The sequence below is a fragment of the Aythya marila genome (assembly GCF_965140915.1).
Source record: "Aythya marila genome assembly, chromosome: 13".
In the NCBI taxonomy this organism is placed as follows: Eukaryota; Metazoa; Chordata; class Aves; order Anseriformes; family Anatidae; genus Aythya; species Aythya marila.
In genome coordinates, this window is record NC_139054.1 from 14,961,921 (window position 1) to 14,978,458 (window position 16,538).

Here is a 16,538-nt window from a genome sequence, read left to right on the forward strand (position 1 = left end):
AAGGGAAGGGAAGGGAAGGGAAGGGCACGTGCTGCACTTGCACTCCCCAGCTCCACGCCAAGCACAGCCTCAACTTCCACCGTGCGGTTCCTGCAGCACACGAAACTGTCTTTTAGGATGCTCCAGGGTAATCGCTACGCCTTGCAAAAGAGAAACTGGCTCGCAGCAGCCACAACAGCCCCACAAGACCTACCCTGACCCTATAATCCTGCAGGAAGCATTCCCACGCTTCCCAGTTCACCCTACACCCTCTGGGAGCAGCCCTTCCAGGTTCACTTGCATCTCCCACTGGTTTCAGCCTCACGGATCAGCAGGTAAAGCATACCCAGGAATTAAACAAAGTGCACATCCATTTAGCAAGACCGACGTCAGACTTATAATCAAAATAAACCAATAACCTCATCCCAGCCTGCTCAAAACCTACGTTTCCCCCCTCATCGGCACACAGCAGACCTCAAAGACCTCTCAACTTCCCCCAAAGCAAGGGGGTGTTTCCCCAGCTTATATCCCCTCTCTGCCTGCAACAGGGCTCTGAGTCCTCCAGGAAGGTCCCCCTGGGCCCGCCTGTTGCTGTCTCAGGAGAACCACGTCACAGCAGCTTTTCTCCTGTTTTTTTTGGGGCACTCCTGGGGTTTGCCCACTTTTGGGCAGGAGCAAGCACAGCGTGTGCGGGGCCAGGAGCCGGGGCTGAGATTCGGCAGGGCCATGTCTTCACGGGGCTGCCCTGGTGCTGCCCACCCCAGGAGCTATGGAAGCACGGTGATACCATTGTTAGAGGTGGGCTGACCTTCTCCCAGCAGGGAGAAGACCACCAGAGAGAGGGCAGGCAGCTGGTGAGTGCGCCAAGGTGGAGGTCCCCTCTGCGCACCCAGGGGTGCTGCAAGGAGAAGGCCTGATCCTGGCAGGAGGAGCCCCCAGGTGTTGCCCATCTCTGCCAGCTGCTCCTGGGGTGGCAGCCCCCATCCAGCCTCCCCCAGGACCACCCACTCCGACGCACGCCCTGACCCAGCAGGTCTGACTGGGAGCACTGGTGCGGGGTGCTTGGGGAACTGGGTGGCCGTGCGCCGGCTTTTTAATTAAAGCGGTGCTGAATCTTAATGGGGAGCGAATACCTGGAGGAGGAGGAGGAGGGCTGTGACGCTGTGCATGGGTATGCACACATAAAGACCCTCTCATCCTGCTCCTTGGCAGAACCAAGCAGTGACAGCGCCCAGCCATCGGGAGCAAGTCCCATGAGCAGCCCCCTGGCGAGATGGCAGCTCTGGGCGAGCCGTACCCCGCTTCTGGGGGATCTGGGGAGTTCCCCAGTCACCGTGGCTGCTTTTCCACGCATCCTGCAGTATGAGAGACTCCTCAGGTACTCTAGAGTTGTTGCATTTATAGGTGATACAGGTAATGAACAAGCTGGAATAATTAATGATAACCACTGTGCTTATAAAGCCGATTTCATCTGCCTGTATTTTTTTTTAAGGCACAGTTTGAGCGCATACATCACCCTCTGGATCATAGGCGATAAGCAACACACTCCACATACATTTCAGGAAGCTTCGTTAGTATGCACTTTTGTGGAAACCTCAGAGGACCCATGGCTCCTACAACCGAGTTTGTGATTAGGATGCTTTGCCCCTATCCTACACCTCGTGTTTAACGCTGCCATCCCGTTCTCCAGGCACTTGAAAGAAAAGATCTGATGAAAAAGAAGAGATGGGAGCTTGAAGAAGAGACAGGAGCTGCGGGCATGGTGAGGGTAAAGCAAAAGAGCATCCTGGACAAGAGCTGTAACTGCACGGAGAGGCTCAAAAGCTGGCACGAGGCTCCAAAATCCCAGCTGAAGCTGAGCTGACAGCCCACAAAAACCTGCGTGGGGAGCCGAAATGGGATGGGAACAGATTCTTTAATCTAGTACAGGTCTAACAGGAGGCAGGAGCTGGAAGTTTCACCCAGAAATTCAGATGAGCAACACAGCGCACACTGCTAATTACGAGGGTGATTAACTATTCAAACAATTAACCGAGGGATGGTGTGGAATCTGTCATCAGGGGGTTGAAAGCCGGCCAGGTCGCTCTCCTGCAGGATCTTTTCCAGCTCCGCAGGACCCAACGCAGAACCGAGCCGGGCGACGGAGCACCCAGGGAAGGGCTGATGGTCCATTGAGCCAACAGGGCAAAACAAAAATATTTTCCATTTGGCTGGAGATAAAAGGTGAAAACGTCACACCTAAGACCTCTGAAGCGTTGCTGCTGAGGTGGTTTATCTCCTCCTTCTCCTGAGAGGCTCCTGCTAGGCTAAATGGGGTGCAGCTCTTCGGGGATCCGTGTCTCCAGCTGGCACCATGCTCCAGTTTCCAGCCTTCCCAGGAGGAACGTGAAGAGGCTGTATGTTTTTAAAGAGAAAAAGGAGCTGAGTTCAGGTAGCACCCTGCCTTGGTGCTCCCTGGGGGCAGCAGCACATCAGGACGGAGGAGCGAGGCTGCCCCCAGCCCTTGCCAGAGTCCCGTGATTTTTAGGAGCCAGTGACCCTTCCCTAAGCGTCCCCGTTGTTCCTTGCAGGCTGTGGAGCTGCTCTGCTGCTCACGAGCCCCGCCACCTGAAAAGTTGCTCCCGCTCTCATGCAGCTCGTTATCGTAATTGCACCTTGCTGGGAGAAGCTACGTGCTCCGTAACGGGCACATCCATTTTAATGGATTCTGCTTCGCTGCTGAGAATAAACAGCCACAAATCACGGTCTACAAGGACCTTTACAGGGCCCTTCTGCTCCAGGTATATTTTTTCACTTTGTCAATGAACGAGCACTTCTAAATACCCGTCAGCCCGCCAAGATTTACCGTGTGGAAAGCACGCGGCTGAACAGAGGGAGGGAGAAAAATCTTTATTTTCAATTTATTTTCTTATTGGCAAAAACGCTCCCTCGCCACACGGTCTAACAGCTCCCCACAGCAGGCCGTACCTGGATGTGGCCCTTGCGGATGCTGCAGTGCCTTGAGCTTGCTCAGCTCTGCGGGCAGGACCCCGCTGCAGAGGGTCTGAGCCTCAGCCCCGTGCTGAGGACAGTGGGGACAGGGCAGAGGGACCACCCAAACCCTTTCCTGCACCCAACGTGCGTGCAGGGTGCAGCGTCAGCCTCCACCTCCTCCCTCCGTGCTGCTGCTGGGCTCTGCGTGACCAGCAAACCTCTCCGTGCCGCTGCCGCTGCTGCTCCCTGCCCCGGGATCAGCTCCACCTGGGCTCCTACCCCGTGCTCCTGCTATCTTGGGGTGGCATCGGGCGATGCCAAGCCCTTCCCTGCCCTGTGGCAGCAGCGGGGTTGGGAACCAGCCCCGTCCCTCCCTGCTCCCGGCTGGAGGCGCAGGGCTCCCCGCACGCCCAGCCTGCTCCGGCAGCATCGCTGCCGCCTGAGTCACCCGCGTGCGAGACCGACCGAGGGCAGCCCGTCCACCACCGCCGTCCCCCTGGGTTTGGTGTGCTTGCCTTGGTTGCGTTTTGCGTTTTTTTAATATTCGCCAAATAACTTCTGCAGATAATTACGGGTTTCTTGCTCGCTTATTAGCGCCGGGCTGTAATTATTTGGGATCCAGATGATTTGGCGCATTTACCATGTGGTGGTGAGTAGGTCAGAGGAGTGCAAGGCTCACAATTAGGATTTTGAAGTGTATTTTCCGGGGAAATTCTGAAATATGTCCTTTAAAAAGGTGCAAGAGCTTTGCTCTGTGTTTTCCAGGTATGCGAGATGATCCAGGCGATGCTCCCCACGTGCAGAAAGATGCCGTGATGCTGGTTCTGGCCTTTTGGCAACAATTGCAAGAGGAGCAGTTTGCCTTTGCAGCTCCCTCCCCACGGACATCACCCTCCCCACGCCCTGGCCAGCACTTGCCCAAGCCTCAATGCCACTCCATGTCCCCCGTATTGGGCTTCACTGCCTGCTCTTGCACGTGCTGGCAGAAGAGGGACTTTCTCTCCCCCTGTACCTGCAGAACCAGCGCAGCCTTTGAAGCGCTGCCTTATCTTCCTTTTCTGCGCCCTGTGGGGAGGCGGGCGTCCCACGCATCCCAGACCAAAGGTTGTTTGGGGGGGGATGGATAGCCCGCTGCAGCGTGGGGCGAGCTCGGCTTTGCTCCAGCACATCCCAGACCCAGAAACCGGCCTCACCCTGCAGCCCACAGGGAGTTTCGCTGCCTGGAAGCCACACGCACCGCCTTCCCTCTCGACACCTGGAGCTGGTTGCGCATGGGGGAGATGCGGGGCTTTGGGAGCCCCCAGCGTCTCCACAAGTGGCCGTGGCTCTGTTCTGCCTTAACTGAGCAGAGCTCTCGCTGCGTGCTCCCGAAGGACTTATGAACCTCCCGGAATGATGCAGAGCAGCCCACACATCCCGCTGTGGGAGGTGACTTCGGTGTCTCCGCCAGGGCTCACTGCCCTGCAGCAGCAACATCCTCCTTCCCTCTGGCACAGGACGCTCTGCAGCCGCCTGCCTAGGAGGCACCACATCAATTGCTCTGCCTCTCTGTTTCCTTTCACTCGTGTAGGTGCTCAGCAAGGAGACTTGGCCCATTTGGCCACCTTGGGCAGTTAAAATGCTCTGGCCAAATTTCGCAGCATGCTGGAGGACACCTGTGGGATGCCCCCAAGGAAACCCAGCTTGTGAGCAATGCTGCAAGAACACTGCAAGACCAGCTGCTGGCAGCAAGAACCTCCACTTTAGGGCACTTTTTGAAAACAGAGTGAAGAACCACTGCTGAGAGCTCATTGTAATCACCTGTGTGCCCAGAAATACTTGGGAAGGGGGTGTCCTTCCCCATGGTGCCCGAGCTACCCAAGGGACACAGGTCCTGGCTGTCATCTGCTGGCCCCATGGCCAGGACCTGCTGCATCCCAAATAAAACCACAGCCCCGTGCACCTCTGTGCAAGAGAGGAGCCTGCACCCAGAGCAGTGAGGCCAGCCCAGCTCTGCCCCACCACCATCTGTGGGAGCTTCGTTACCAACTTAAAGGAGAGCAAAGTGAGGCCAACACCGAAAGCACTTGAGCACTCCATCCATAAAAGGCTTCGGGCTCCTTCAGGGTGAAATCTGAGCTGGAGTCATTAATAATCATCAGCACTTTCCATGCCAATTATGTGCAGCCCGTGGCTTCCTGGCACACTGCAGCGGGGCTGGCAGCCCGGCGTGCTGGCGCCTGCTAGAAGCACTCCCTGATGCAGGGTGCAGCTTCCAGTTTTTCACTGAAAATCCCCATTTGCAAGCGGGCGCAACCTCGGAGGGGGAATCGCTCTTCTGCCTGCGCTTCACAGTGCCGGAGCATCCTGCTTTCAGCTTTTCATCCAAATTTCTGATTTTAGGCACATCCTAACCAGCCACAGTGGATGCACACACGCTCGCACCTCCAGCTGCCTGGACCTGGTAGGTAGTGCCCCAAATTAGCCAACACACGGTTTTGCTCCTTACTTCCAGCGCTCAAACTCACCGTCCGGAGCCGAGCGTGCTGGGAGCGGTTTGAACCTCGAGCCAGACGGCCAGACGCCAGAGGGCAACGTGATCGTGCAGGCTATTAATGACAGACCGTGAGCACTAATTAATTTGTTCGTGTGTGCAGCGAGTGCCTCTGGAGCTCAGCTGCACGCCCGTAGCGCCGTGAGCTGCTCCTCTGGGATGCACTGACACGAGGTCTGTCCCCATACCAGTGCCCTAAGGCACAGGAGGCTCCAGGCTGATTTTCTTCAAGTTTCACAGTTTTTAGTTGCCTTTTAAGCAAAACCCATGAACACTAAGCCCAACTGCAATTTGGAGAGGCGTCACTGCCCATCGTGCACCCCCCGTGCTGGCTGCGCAGGAGATCCGCAGGAAGGGAAAGACACGAGCTGGAGTGGGGCCGATGCCTTCACCCCGACTCCTGCATACCAAGACCCCACCACCTTGAGCACTGCACATCGGAAACACCACCACAGCTGAGTTTTGACCATGAATGAGATAAAATAGTTTACCCGTCTCAACGAAGAGCTGGTGAGAAGGAAGGACAGAAGAGCCAGGAAGCATCTGCAGGGGTCAAGTCCTGTCCGTGCCCTGCTGTCCCCTTGCAGAGTGGCTGCCAGCCCCTCGGTGTCCCAGTGCTGGGGTGTCTGAGCGGGCAGTGCCATCAAGGAGACAAACCTGTCAAGAAATGAAGCAGGAGGGCTGCCAGCTTGCTCGCCTCCTCAGGGAATCCTCCATTAGCAGCTCTGAGCGACCAGTGTCATTTATGCTTTTGCCCCATCGATTTTTCCCTCTTTCGGAAAGAGCTAAGGTGTTCCCAGGCTGGAATCCCTGCCCAGATCTCCTTTCCACTCCTCAGTTTTAAGTCTTATCTCGACAAGTTCCTCCCTGCTTTATACATGGAGCCTAGTCTCATTTTGATTTTTCAAATTGTATTTATGGTTTCCTAATTAGGGGAAGAGTCATTGCAGAGATGGAAAAACAGATCCAGAGCAGGGGAAGCTGGTGTCCCGGGGGTGCGCACAGTGGGTGAATTCATTAGACATGTAGACATGAGTGCCTGGAGTGAAATCCTCCTTACCGCCCCCCTTCCCCCCCCAAACCAGGCACTCGAACTTAACAAAATTATCCTTACTGTTCTGGATCTGCAAATCATCAGATTTGGGATTAATTGGAGGAGCTTCTTGTCTGCAGTGCTGGTGCCCAGAGCCCGTCCCCAGATGGTCTGCACCAGTCCAGTCCGATCAGGTGCCTGCATGCAGATAAATGCCAAGCCCTTTTCAGGCTAGATAGAAGGGGAAGAAAAAAATAAGATGCAACACTGGGAATAAACCTTTGCTTGGGCTGAGATTTTGAGGAGCAACTCGAGGGCAGGAAGATTTAATTTCTGCTGTGAGGTCTGCAAAATTTGGCAGTGAGGACGAGGGACACGTCTGTGTGAGCAGTGGGCAGGGAGCTGCTGCTCCTGACCGCCCTCCGGTTTTATTCCTTGTCCTCGTGCAAACCCAGTTAGGTCTGCAGTACCAGGAAGGATAAATAGAAGCACTTATTGGTTTTATTGGCGCTGGGCATCACTGCATAAAGCTGCACTGCATCTTCTCTCCATCCAGGGCTCCAGGAAAGCTCTCGGAAATGCCTGCGTGCTGCTGGAGCCGTATTTCTTCAGGGACTGGGAGGTCTCAGGAGGAGACGTGCACAGCGGCTGGGAACTGTAGCACAGGCTTGGGGCTGGGCTCTGCTTCCAGAGACAGGGAGGAGACAGGTCTGCTGGCACTGGTGACACCCAGTGTCACCTTTTCCCTTAAACCACAGGGCACCCAAGGGCTCAGGAGCAGATGAGCGTGTGGAGAACCCCCCCGAAAGGCTCCCATGCTGATTGTTTCCATCTTCCTGGCTGCAAGTGCAGGAAAGCAGACTTTCCCCTCTGTCCCTGTAGGTACAAGCAGACACACTGAGCTGCACGATGTGGGCTGCTTCCCCAATCCTGCTCGGGGCTGCACGTGACTGAGCGGGTAAGCACGGCAGGGTGATCTACAGCAGGAGGTTTGGGTGCTGCCAGGTGACTTCCAGCAAATCACACTGCCTGCAAACACTTCAGTTCCCCTGCTGTAAAACAAGCACAATAACGTTTAGGTACCTTGTAAAACTCCTCATCCACGGGGAAGGAAGTGCGAGGCAGCAGCACTTCCCCAGCCCCTCGTTAATGGCTGGATATATTTCTCCTTTACAACACGCGTTCGCCTGCACTCTTCGCTTGGATTCCCAAAAGACACCTTACAAACATTAACTTCGGCCCTCGTTTACTTCTCTTTCAGATACGAAAGCCCCAAAACGTTTCCAGAGCATTCTGTATTGCACAGTATTTTTGCTTAATGCTCATCATCTGAAGGGTGGGAGCAAACAGGGCTTTTGGGACCTGCAGCACCGGGCGATGCTGTCTGCAAAAGGCACGCTGGCAGCAGGATTGGCTGCGTGGGGCTGAATCCCCTCTGGATCCTCAGGACTGGCGTGGTTCAGGAGGAAAATACAACATAAGGAGGATTGTTTCATTTCTCTTGAGCTGCTGGCATACCTGCTCGGTGTTTCCCAGGCAGGATAGGGGTCCCCAGCCTGGCACAAACCCCCTCCCTGCTCCCAGCACAGTCCCAGGGTGCTGCAATGGAGCCTCCTGGAAGCAGCATCATTAACCCGCCTGCCACTGCAGCCATGAACCAAGCCCCAAGGCAAACGACTCCACCGTGGCCACGCAGGGTTTACGCTCGCCCTAGTCTAGCTCTATATTGTGCAACAGAGATGGAGCTTTTCCAGCAGCCCCAGCTTCTCCTGGGTGCTAAAACCGTGCCTTTGCACACCAGCATCTCCAGGACAGGCAAGACCACTCCCCAGCACTCCCCTAAACCCTGCTCTGACTCGTACCCTGGCGGTGCCCCATGGGACCTGCCCCATTCTTGTTCAGGACAGAGCCTGACTCGTGCCAGCAGTGCCCAGGGCAGGATGCAGCTCACTGCCTCCGCTCACACCTTCTGCCCGCGGGCTGCCAGCCCTTGCCTGAGCAATGTGGTAGGTTTACCACGTTCGGGTCTGCGTCTGGCTCAGTTTCCTGCATGGACCTTGGACCTGTGTTGTCTTTTCAATGGGCCTCTCCTATGCTCATAGTAGCTTTGTCTCCGCTCCTGTCTCCTGGATGGAATTTGGATCCAGGCCATTGGCTGCGTCTTGATTTTTTTGCAGCTGGTCCCATGTCCTGCTGCCCCGAGGTAGACCTGGACTGGGTTCATCACCTCGCCTTGTCTCTGGCTGCTGACAGTCCCTGTCCTGTGCCCTATGTCCCTAACCAGGCACCATTTGGCTGAGCGCTGCTGGTGCTGGTATGAGTCCTGCTGGGGATTTGGGAGCTGCTCGGCCTTTTTGGGTTAGAAGCAGCCTTATTTGGGGGCACGGTGCAGAAGAGAGGCATCTGGGGGGTCCAGCCCCCCACTGACACGTGCCTGGAGTCTGGCCCCATGTCCCCCCAGTGGACCACGGGGCTGCTACCTAGGGACCATCCCCGCAGAGACGGGAAGGAGGAGGAGCAGAAAGGGAGCTGAGCGAGAACGAAAGGGAGACACCAGCATCTGCTCCTCGTTCTGGGAGCCTGTGCCAGCAGCAGAGGCTTGGCGGTGGTCTCGCTCCCCAGTGGAGCTGCAGGCTCTGCACGGGGCAAGGAGCAGGGCTGGCACATGTCTGCACGGCTGCTGCTCACCAATTTCGATGCCAGGGAGATGATTGAAAACCCAAAGGTTTTCAATCTGTCAGGTTTATCAGCCCCACTCTCTTCCTCGGCCCTGACCTCCAGCTCTTCCTGGTAAATTAATCCCCCAGGAGAGGACAGAGCTTCCTGAGGTCTTCTGCTCTGTGTCCCAGCAGGATGGAGCCCAGGAGGTGCTTGTGCCCAGCGCCCTGCTTGCCCCTGTTCCTCCATCTCCACTGCACACACCTGGATCTCGCTCCCTTTGCCAACTCCTTTCAGTGCTGGATGCTGAAGCCTCCAGGACGCCGTGGTCTCCTTCATTCAGTTGATGGTCCCGGTTGCACAAAACAGCCCGAGGGCTCAGCAGGCTCATACCAGCCCCTGGAGATGCAGCTGGCCCTGGCCTTGCACAGCAAACCCTCTGAAGCAGGGGAGAGAGCTGGGTGGGATCAGCAGAGGCTGATCAGGAAGGCAGAAGCACGGCAAGCCAGCACAGCTGCCCCACCAGCTGGGTGATGAGAGTTGATTCATTTCATTTTATTATCCCTGCTGTGGCCTCAGCTGAGGCTTCCCCTCACTTCTCACGCATGCTACAGGCTCCTGGACTTGGAGCAGCCCATGCAGCATCTGGCTCGGTGAGCAGGGGGCTGCGCTCTCCTCTGGCCCTGCTCTGTTTGTGTCCTGCCCCAGATCTCCCCGTTCCCCATCAGGGATCACCCGTGGCTACGCAGCTCCTGCAAGATGAGCTCCTGCAGGCTTTCTGCATGGCCCCTGGGTCTTTTGGGTTCAAATCTCCTAGCTGGAAAATCGCCAGTTTGAAAAAAAAAAAAAAAAAAAAAAAAAGGCCAAGCCCGTCTGCAGGAAAAGGTTGACTTCAACTCGTTTCAGAAGAAAAAAAAATGATGACAAGTTCTAAATGGCTCTAAATCACCGTGGAAGGCTTCAGACAGACAAATGTAGGTGGTTCAGGCTGAGTTCTTCCTGGGCAATCAGTGATGGGGAAAGCTCGTGAAGCTTTCCACCCTGCTTCAAGAGAGAAAAATGCTTGAGGGAAGGTTGCTGCAGAGGAGGAATGGTGACTCCTGTCCAGGGCTGCTCCCAGACTAACCTCGTGCTCCCCTCATGGCAGGGCAGCCCCCGAGAGCAGCATCAGCATGGCATGGGTGATGGATCCGATGGATCCCCTTCTACCTACCATCCCTGCACCAGGCTGGTGCAGCCCAGAGATAAAGCCCCTTAATGCCAGAGGTGAGCACCAGGTGTGGGAGTTTCTGCCCCGTGTAGGACAGGGGAAGTGGCATTTCTGCTTAAGCAAAGCCTTTCCTTTGAGCAGCACTGCCTGGCCAGTGCAGCAGGGGATGGGACGTGGAGCAGGTCCCGCAGCCAGCACTGAGCAGTGTGCTCATCAAAAGGTTCCCATAGGGCCAGGAGAGGACAGAGCGAAAAATGGAGCCATCAAAGCAGGAAATGCCAAGCCCACCGAGCCCTCAACCTTTTCACTCTAGATTAATGTGATGGTGCCCTCGAGGGATGGGCATCCCAGCTCAGCCTGCTGCAGTTACACTCTGTGGGTCTGCGGTCAGCAGCCTTCAGCTGCACCTCTGCACAGCTTTACCAAAGTGGTGCCCCCCTAGAGGTCCAGGAGGGGCTGGGCTGGGACATTCCCCTGCTTTCCAATGTTGCACAGCTCTGAGAGACACTGGACCCTCGCAAAAGTCTCCTTCCTGAGCCCTTTCCTCCCACACGGATGACAGGACTGATGTAGGTCCCCGCTGGGCTGGTGCGCACCCAGGTTTCTGCTGGAGATGCTGATGACCATGGCAAACTGCCGCCACACAAGGTTCCGTCACCTCCAGGTTGCTGAAAACCTCGCTGTTGGGAAGAACCTCGTGGTGGCTGAGAGGATGGATCTCCCAGGAGAAGGCTCTGCAGACCTCTCTGCCCCAGGACACGGAGCAGAGCTCCCCAAAGCCCCGGCGCCCTGAGCCTGCATGGTCGGGATCAGTCATCCCTGGTGGTGGAAGGAAACCTGGGAGAGCACTGTTGTAACACGCCCTTGGGCTGTGGGTGGGGATGGGGAGACTTTCACAAATTCTTTGCACTTCCCAAATTACTGTTGGCCTGGGTTCCCCCCTTTCCCTGGCCCGTGTTTCACGCCCTGCGTGCTCGCTCTTTGCTGCCCAGGGAGCAATTACGTTTCCCACACTCCTGGGTGGGGATGCGAGGCAGTGCCCAAGCTTTAATAAGAACCTGGAGCACCAAAGCGGGAGCTGCTCCTGCCTACAAGCGCCTGCCAGACGGGCTCCGCCAGCCTTGGCATGTTCTGCACGTGGCAGGAGGATCAGAGACCTCCGTGCTCCGGGTCCACGTTGCCAGCTCCAGGGCCTGAGGAAAACCCCCGAGCAAGCTTGTTTGGGCACCGGGGGGAAACCCAGGATGGACCCCTGAAACATCACTCCTGGCGGCAGTGGGGATGGGCACAGCCTTTCCAGTCTTGCAACAGCCCTTCTGGTGCCACCCCGTGTGAGATGGCCCCACGATGGTCTGCTAGGTCTGGGGACAAAAGGCAGCAAGCTGGGAGCCTCTGCACCAAGGAGGCAGGAGGATGGGTCAGGGGAGGTGGCTCCTGGTGGCACAGGGCAGGTGGCACCTGTGGCTGTGGTGGCTGCATCACTGTGGAGCTTCACAACCTGGAACCGGCGTGTGCTGAAGCCATTTTGTCCCCGCGCATCTTTATTTCTGGGCTGTCTGTATCTGGGGGCGGCGAGTGAGCTGGGTTTCTAATGAATGTGAAATTCTCCCTCTTGCTGCAGCACTTTGCCAGGGACCATGTTATTTCATGTATCTAGGTCAAGCGTATTCCTCCTTTTTTAGCGTGTCGCAGGGGACGCTGCCCTTCCCTGCCATCCAGACACGCTCGGGGTTTTGTCATCTCTTTCCAGGATGACTGCCAACGCTGGCTATGGAGAGTTTGCTTCCCAAAGCAGGCTCCTCTTCACTCTCACGTTGGGAGTTTCGTGCAACGTTCTTGGGCTCAAACCTTCGAGCTGAAGGCAGGAGCAAGGCAAAAGAGAGGCCAAAGGTGCCCAGGAGCAGCCCGCCATGGTGGGCTGTCTTCTCGAGGCCACCCTGCTGCAGAACCAACAGGTCTCAGTCCGTCCCCATCCTCTCTGGCAGCCCTGAACTTGTTGTTTGTCACAAGGAGGAGACCGACAGCTTTCCTAGCCCCTCTGCTGGCTGCTGGTAAGCCTCTCCCAGCACAGCTTGTTTGCAGAAACGAGGGGAGGTTTGGAGTGCAATAACCTTCCTCATCAACATGCTGTTCCTCTCGCCTGCTCATGTGGCTTGTTATGGGGAAGCTAAAAATAGAGCGGTGAGCTGGCTTTCGTTTCACACGGAGAAATTAAAAGAAAATGTTGGGTTGCGCTTTCATGGAGAAGCGTTCCCAAATGTTCTTGTTTCTGTGTCACAAACTATAAATAGCGGCTGGTCTTCAGAAGGGACCATCCGGGAAGATGTCTGGGGCAGGTGGCGTGGGCCTGAGCCCTGCTGGCGCAGATGGCTGCTTCTGGCCACCTTGCCACCAGTGCTCGTGAGCTGCTGTTGCTGCTAGGACGGGCTCAGCCTCGGCTGCAGCGCCTTTCGTGGTGAGATCTCTGCACAGCAAAATAGGAGAGGTGCTGGGACCTGGCGCTGCCCATCCGCGAGCAGAGGGAGGTGAAGACAGCTGCTACAGACACCAGTTGTGCTACCAACGAGGAGCAAGAAAACAACAGCTCCCGGGTAGATGTGCCCTGCTTTCCCCGCTTGCTAGCTCATTCCCTTCATGGGGTGTGAAAATATCTGTAAAAGCAGGTTTTCCCACCTCAAGCCATGGCAGCTTGTCACTGGGGGCACCCAGCCACCTCAGCCGCTTGTCGCACACCTTGCCCTTTTGGTGACACCTTCGTGCATCCAATGGGTTCGAGAAAACCCTTGTGGAAAGCTCTGCTGCTGATTTTCCTTTGGCTGTCGCTAATGGGAAGGGCGGTGCAGACCCCGCAAGGCGTGATGGACCGAGCCCCCGCCGTGCGGCCAGCACAAAGGCGAAGGGTTTGCAAAACGCCCGCCAGCCGAAGTGCTGATATAGCAAGAACATGCTTTCCCCGAATAGTTGAGAATAATGACCAAATTGCTCCAAATCAAAGCTGGCAATTTGCAAACAGAATTGCCGTCTGAATTCCTCACATGAGTCACTGGCCCGGACTAGCTTGCCGGGTGCTAATCCTCTTATTGCACCAGAATCAAAGGCAGTTCAGGGAAAACTTTCTCCTTTCAAAGGCCGGTGTGAAGATGCCACAGATGCCTCCTGTTCACTTTCCACAGCACACTCCTACGCTTGTCTCAATTGCTCATCCCTATTGAGACCGGGAGCACCTCTCCCACTCCTGCAGGCACCGGGTCTCCCACCTGAAGCTTGTTCTCACCACCGCCGACTGCCTTGGTGCACGGCTTCATCTCACGTGGAGCTTCATCTCATGTGCTGACACCCTCCAGGTACTGATGCTCACCCCAAACGTCGGGATCCCAACATGTCCTGCCCTCAAGGAACTTCGTGGCTGACGTGAGAGCTGTGCCGTGCCGAGCGGGGAGGTGCTTTAGGGCTCACGTGCCTCGTTAGGAAACGACAGGCAAGAAGTTCTTGGTGATAAGGCACTTCCAAGAGCAGCCCGAGTCCTCAGCCAGGAGTGTGGGTGGGCATGGATTTGGCTTGCTCTAATTGCCTTCTCACCCTGCCGGCCCCCAGCACCGAGACGTTTGCTCTTTAATGAGGAGAATTCATTAAAGCATTAAAGTGGGTTCAGCAGCTAATTGCTGGGGAGAGCGCGATGAGTAAGGGGAGGCTCTTTCATCTTTGGGTAGACGAGCAGTGCTTTGAAACTTCTTCCCCTTAATGAGGGGCACCCAGAGCAGCGTGCTTTGGGCTCTGCAGCCATGCTGGGGATGTCGGGGTGAGCCCCCATCCTTCCCCAGGATGCCCATGCAGTGACGGGATGGGTGCCAGGGTACAGCTCCGTGGTGGCTTCAACACATCCAGGTGTTCACTTGGTGGCCATGGCGCACCCGTGGCCCGGAGAGCTGCCTCCAGGCGATCTGGTGAGCCCAGATTCCTGGGCACAGGGACAGCATCTGCCAGCTGCACGTGACTGCGAGCAGGAGGCACAAAAGCCACAAGCAAGAGGCACAAAAACCTCCATGCAAGTCCGCAGCATGCTTGCAGCACATCTGATGCTCCTGGGAAGCACGAGACCTACTCCACATACCGCTGCACATGGCCCGCACGTCGCAGCGCTTGATGCTTGGAGAACCCGAGGGCATCTGAGTCTTCAGACAATGCCCCAGGGCACCTTTGTCTGCACAGGTGCTCCTCGAACCTGTTCTCTAGGGCCTGCAGCGTGGCGATGTCCTGGCCGCCAGCCATTTGCTCCAGGGCTTCGTTGCTCTTGCATCACGCAGGTTTTCGTAACGCCTGACCTGAATCCCAGGCCTCCCATTCCGAGTCCCACGGCCCTAACAAGGAGTGCTGCTGCCTCCTGGATGCATCTGAAGCCATCTCTTTTATCCCCGAGGTCACCAGGAGGGTGTGCTTGCCAGGAGGGTGAATTTTAGCAAAAGCTTGGCACCAAGCAGGTGCCACCCAACCACCTCTGCACACCAAAACCGTGCTGCTAACTCCCAGTCCCCCGGCACTGAGCCCGCAGCAGCGCAGAGGTGTCGTTGGTTTTGGTGCTTGCACAACCACGTTGGGATAGTTTGGGCTCTGTGAGTACCCTCAGCTAAGGGCACCTACTGGAAGCTTTGCTGGGCCCATGAGATGTCACCACCTGGATTTTCTCTCTCCACACACCGGCTGGCATGCCAACGGGGACCAGCAGGCTGGGGAGGGACAATGTCAGCTTCTCAGCAGCTGTGCTGAGCTCTCCCTGCTGGGCGGCACCCATCGCTGCCATGCTCCTATTTTTACTTCTCCCATTGTGATCCAGCACCAGATGTGGCTGTCCCGCTGCTGGCTCCAGACCAGCCCTGCCCTTCGTCTTGGTTCCTATCTGCTGACTTCTGCTTTAAGTGCCCAACGATCCCCGCTGAGCTCTGCCAAAGCTTTTCAGTCCGCAGCAAACTCTGGGCCTGAATCAGCTGTCCCCGATGTTCCCACCCTGCACGCTCGAGGCAACTTTTATTTGGAAGATGCCCCTGGAAGTGTGCTGGGGATCAGGCTGGGCCCTTCTGTTCTCCCATATCAGTAAGCTCCGCAGGATGCTCCGTGACACATGTTATTGATGTGACAGAGCTGGTCAATGCAGCTGCCACACAAGTGCACGAATTTATAAGTTGAAAAGCCTCAGGGGAGTTAAAAAAAAAAAGAACTTAGTACAAAATTATCCCTTAACATCTCCCTCCAGCCCCGAAGTCTCCCAGCAGCTCTGCTTTGCGCTGTGAACTAATAGCCGGGTGTTTTTCATCCTACAGCTGAAACAGTTTGGAGTCGGAGCATCATCAAAAAAGTGTCTGAAATAATTATGTCTGGGTCCAGCTCATCATCCCCTCTGCCGTTGCTCGGTTATGAAACATTTTCTGTTCCAGCCGCCTGCTCTGCTCCACCAGCGAGTGCGGAGCTGGGCTTCGTGGGCTGCGTCCTGGGGAAGCAGCAGCTTAGCCAGGCTCGGGTGTCTGGCCGTGGCCAGGCCTCTTCTGAGTCACGCCAGAGATCACCCCGAGGTCACCTAGGATCTCGTCCCAACTCTGGGAAAAAATCCTTGTGGGATCTGGCCGCCCCGCCAACACCTCCAGCACAAGGGAAACATTTCGCTTTGGCGATCTCGTTGGCTAAACTTTGCAATCACGCTTCACCGAACGTGCGGCTGGGGCCGGGGGCCTTCTGCCTGTCTTGTGCCCCTGCCCCGAGGCTTCTGCCACTTCCAGGCACCGGCGAGCCCGGGGGACGCAGCCCGATTTGGGGCTGGTCAATGCAGACCAAGCGTTAACCAGACCTCATTAACCAGACCCCGTCCAAGATTTCCAACGGCCAGGAGCAACCTCTGGTGGCGTTTATTAAGACCTCTCCAGCAATTAATCCCCCCCCCCGCTTTTATTATTACATTTTTTCACAGTTTATGCAGTCACTCCGTGAAAGTGGCAGAGGAGAGAAAAACAGGAAGAGAAGTTCCCAGCTTTTCCCTTTTTTTTTTTTTTTTTCTTCCCCAAATTTTACCGATTCTGGGCACATGGCCAAAAAGTAATAAAAATCTGTTATGTTTAGAAACATATAAATAACAGCAGCTCGGTGTTGCAAGAGCTACAAATAAA

General features: G+C 56.1%; 1 protein-coding gene across 1 annotated transcript in view; it reads right to left on the reverse strand.

Annotated features, from left to right (window-relative positions):
• The window catches only part of MID2 (midline 2), a 78,238-nt gene extending 71,565 nt beyond the window's left edge, over positions 1 to 6,673 (reverse strand). The window contains exon 1 of the mRNA XM_082770425.1: positions 6,600 to 6,673. The gene's annotated coding sequence lies outside the window, so the exon portion shown is untranslated. The remainder of the gene's footprint in view (positions 1 to 6,599) is intronic.
• Positions 6,674 to 16,538: the final 9,865 nt, after the last annotated feature.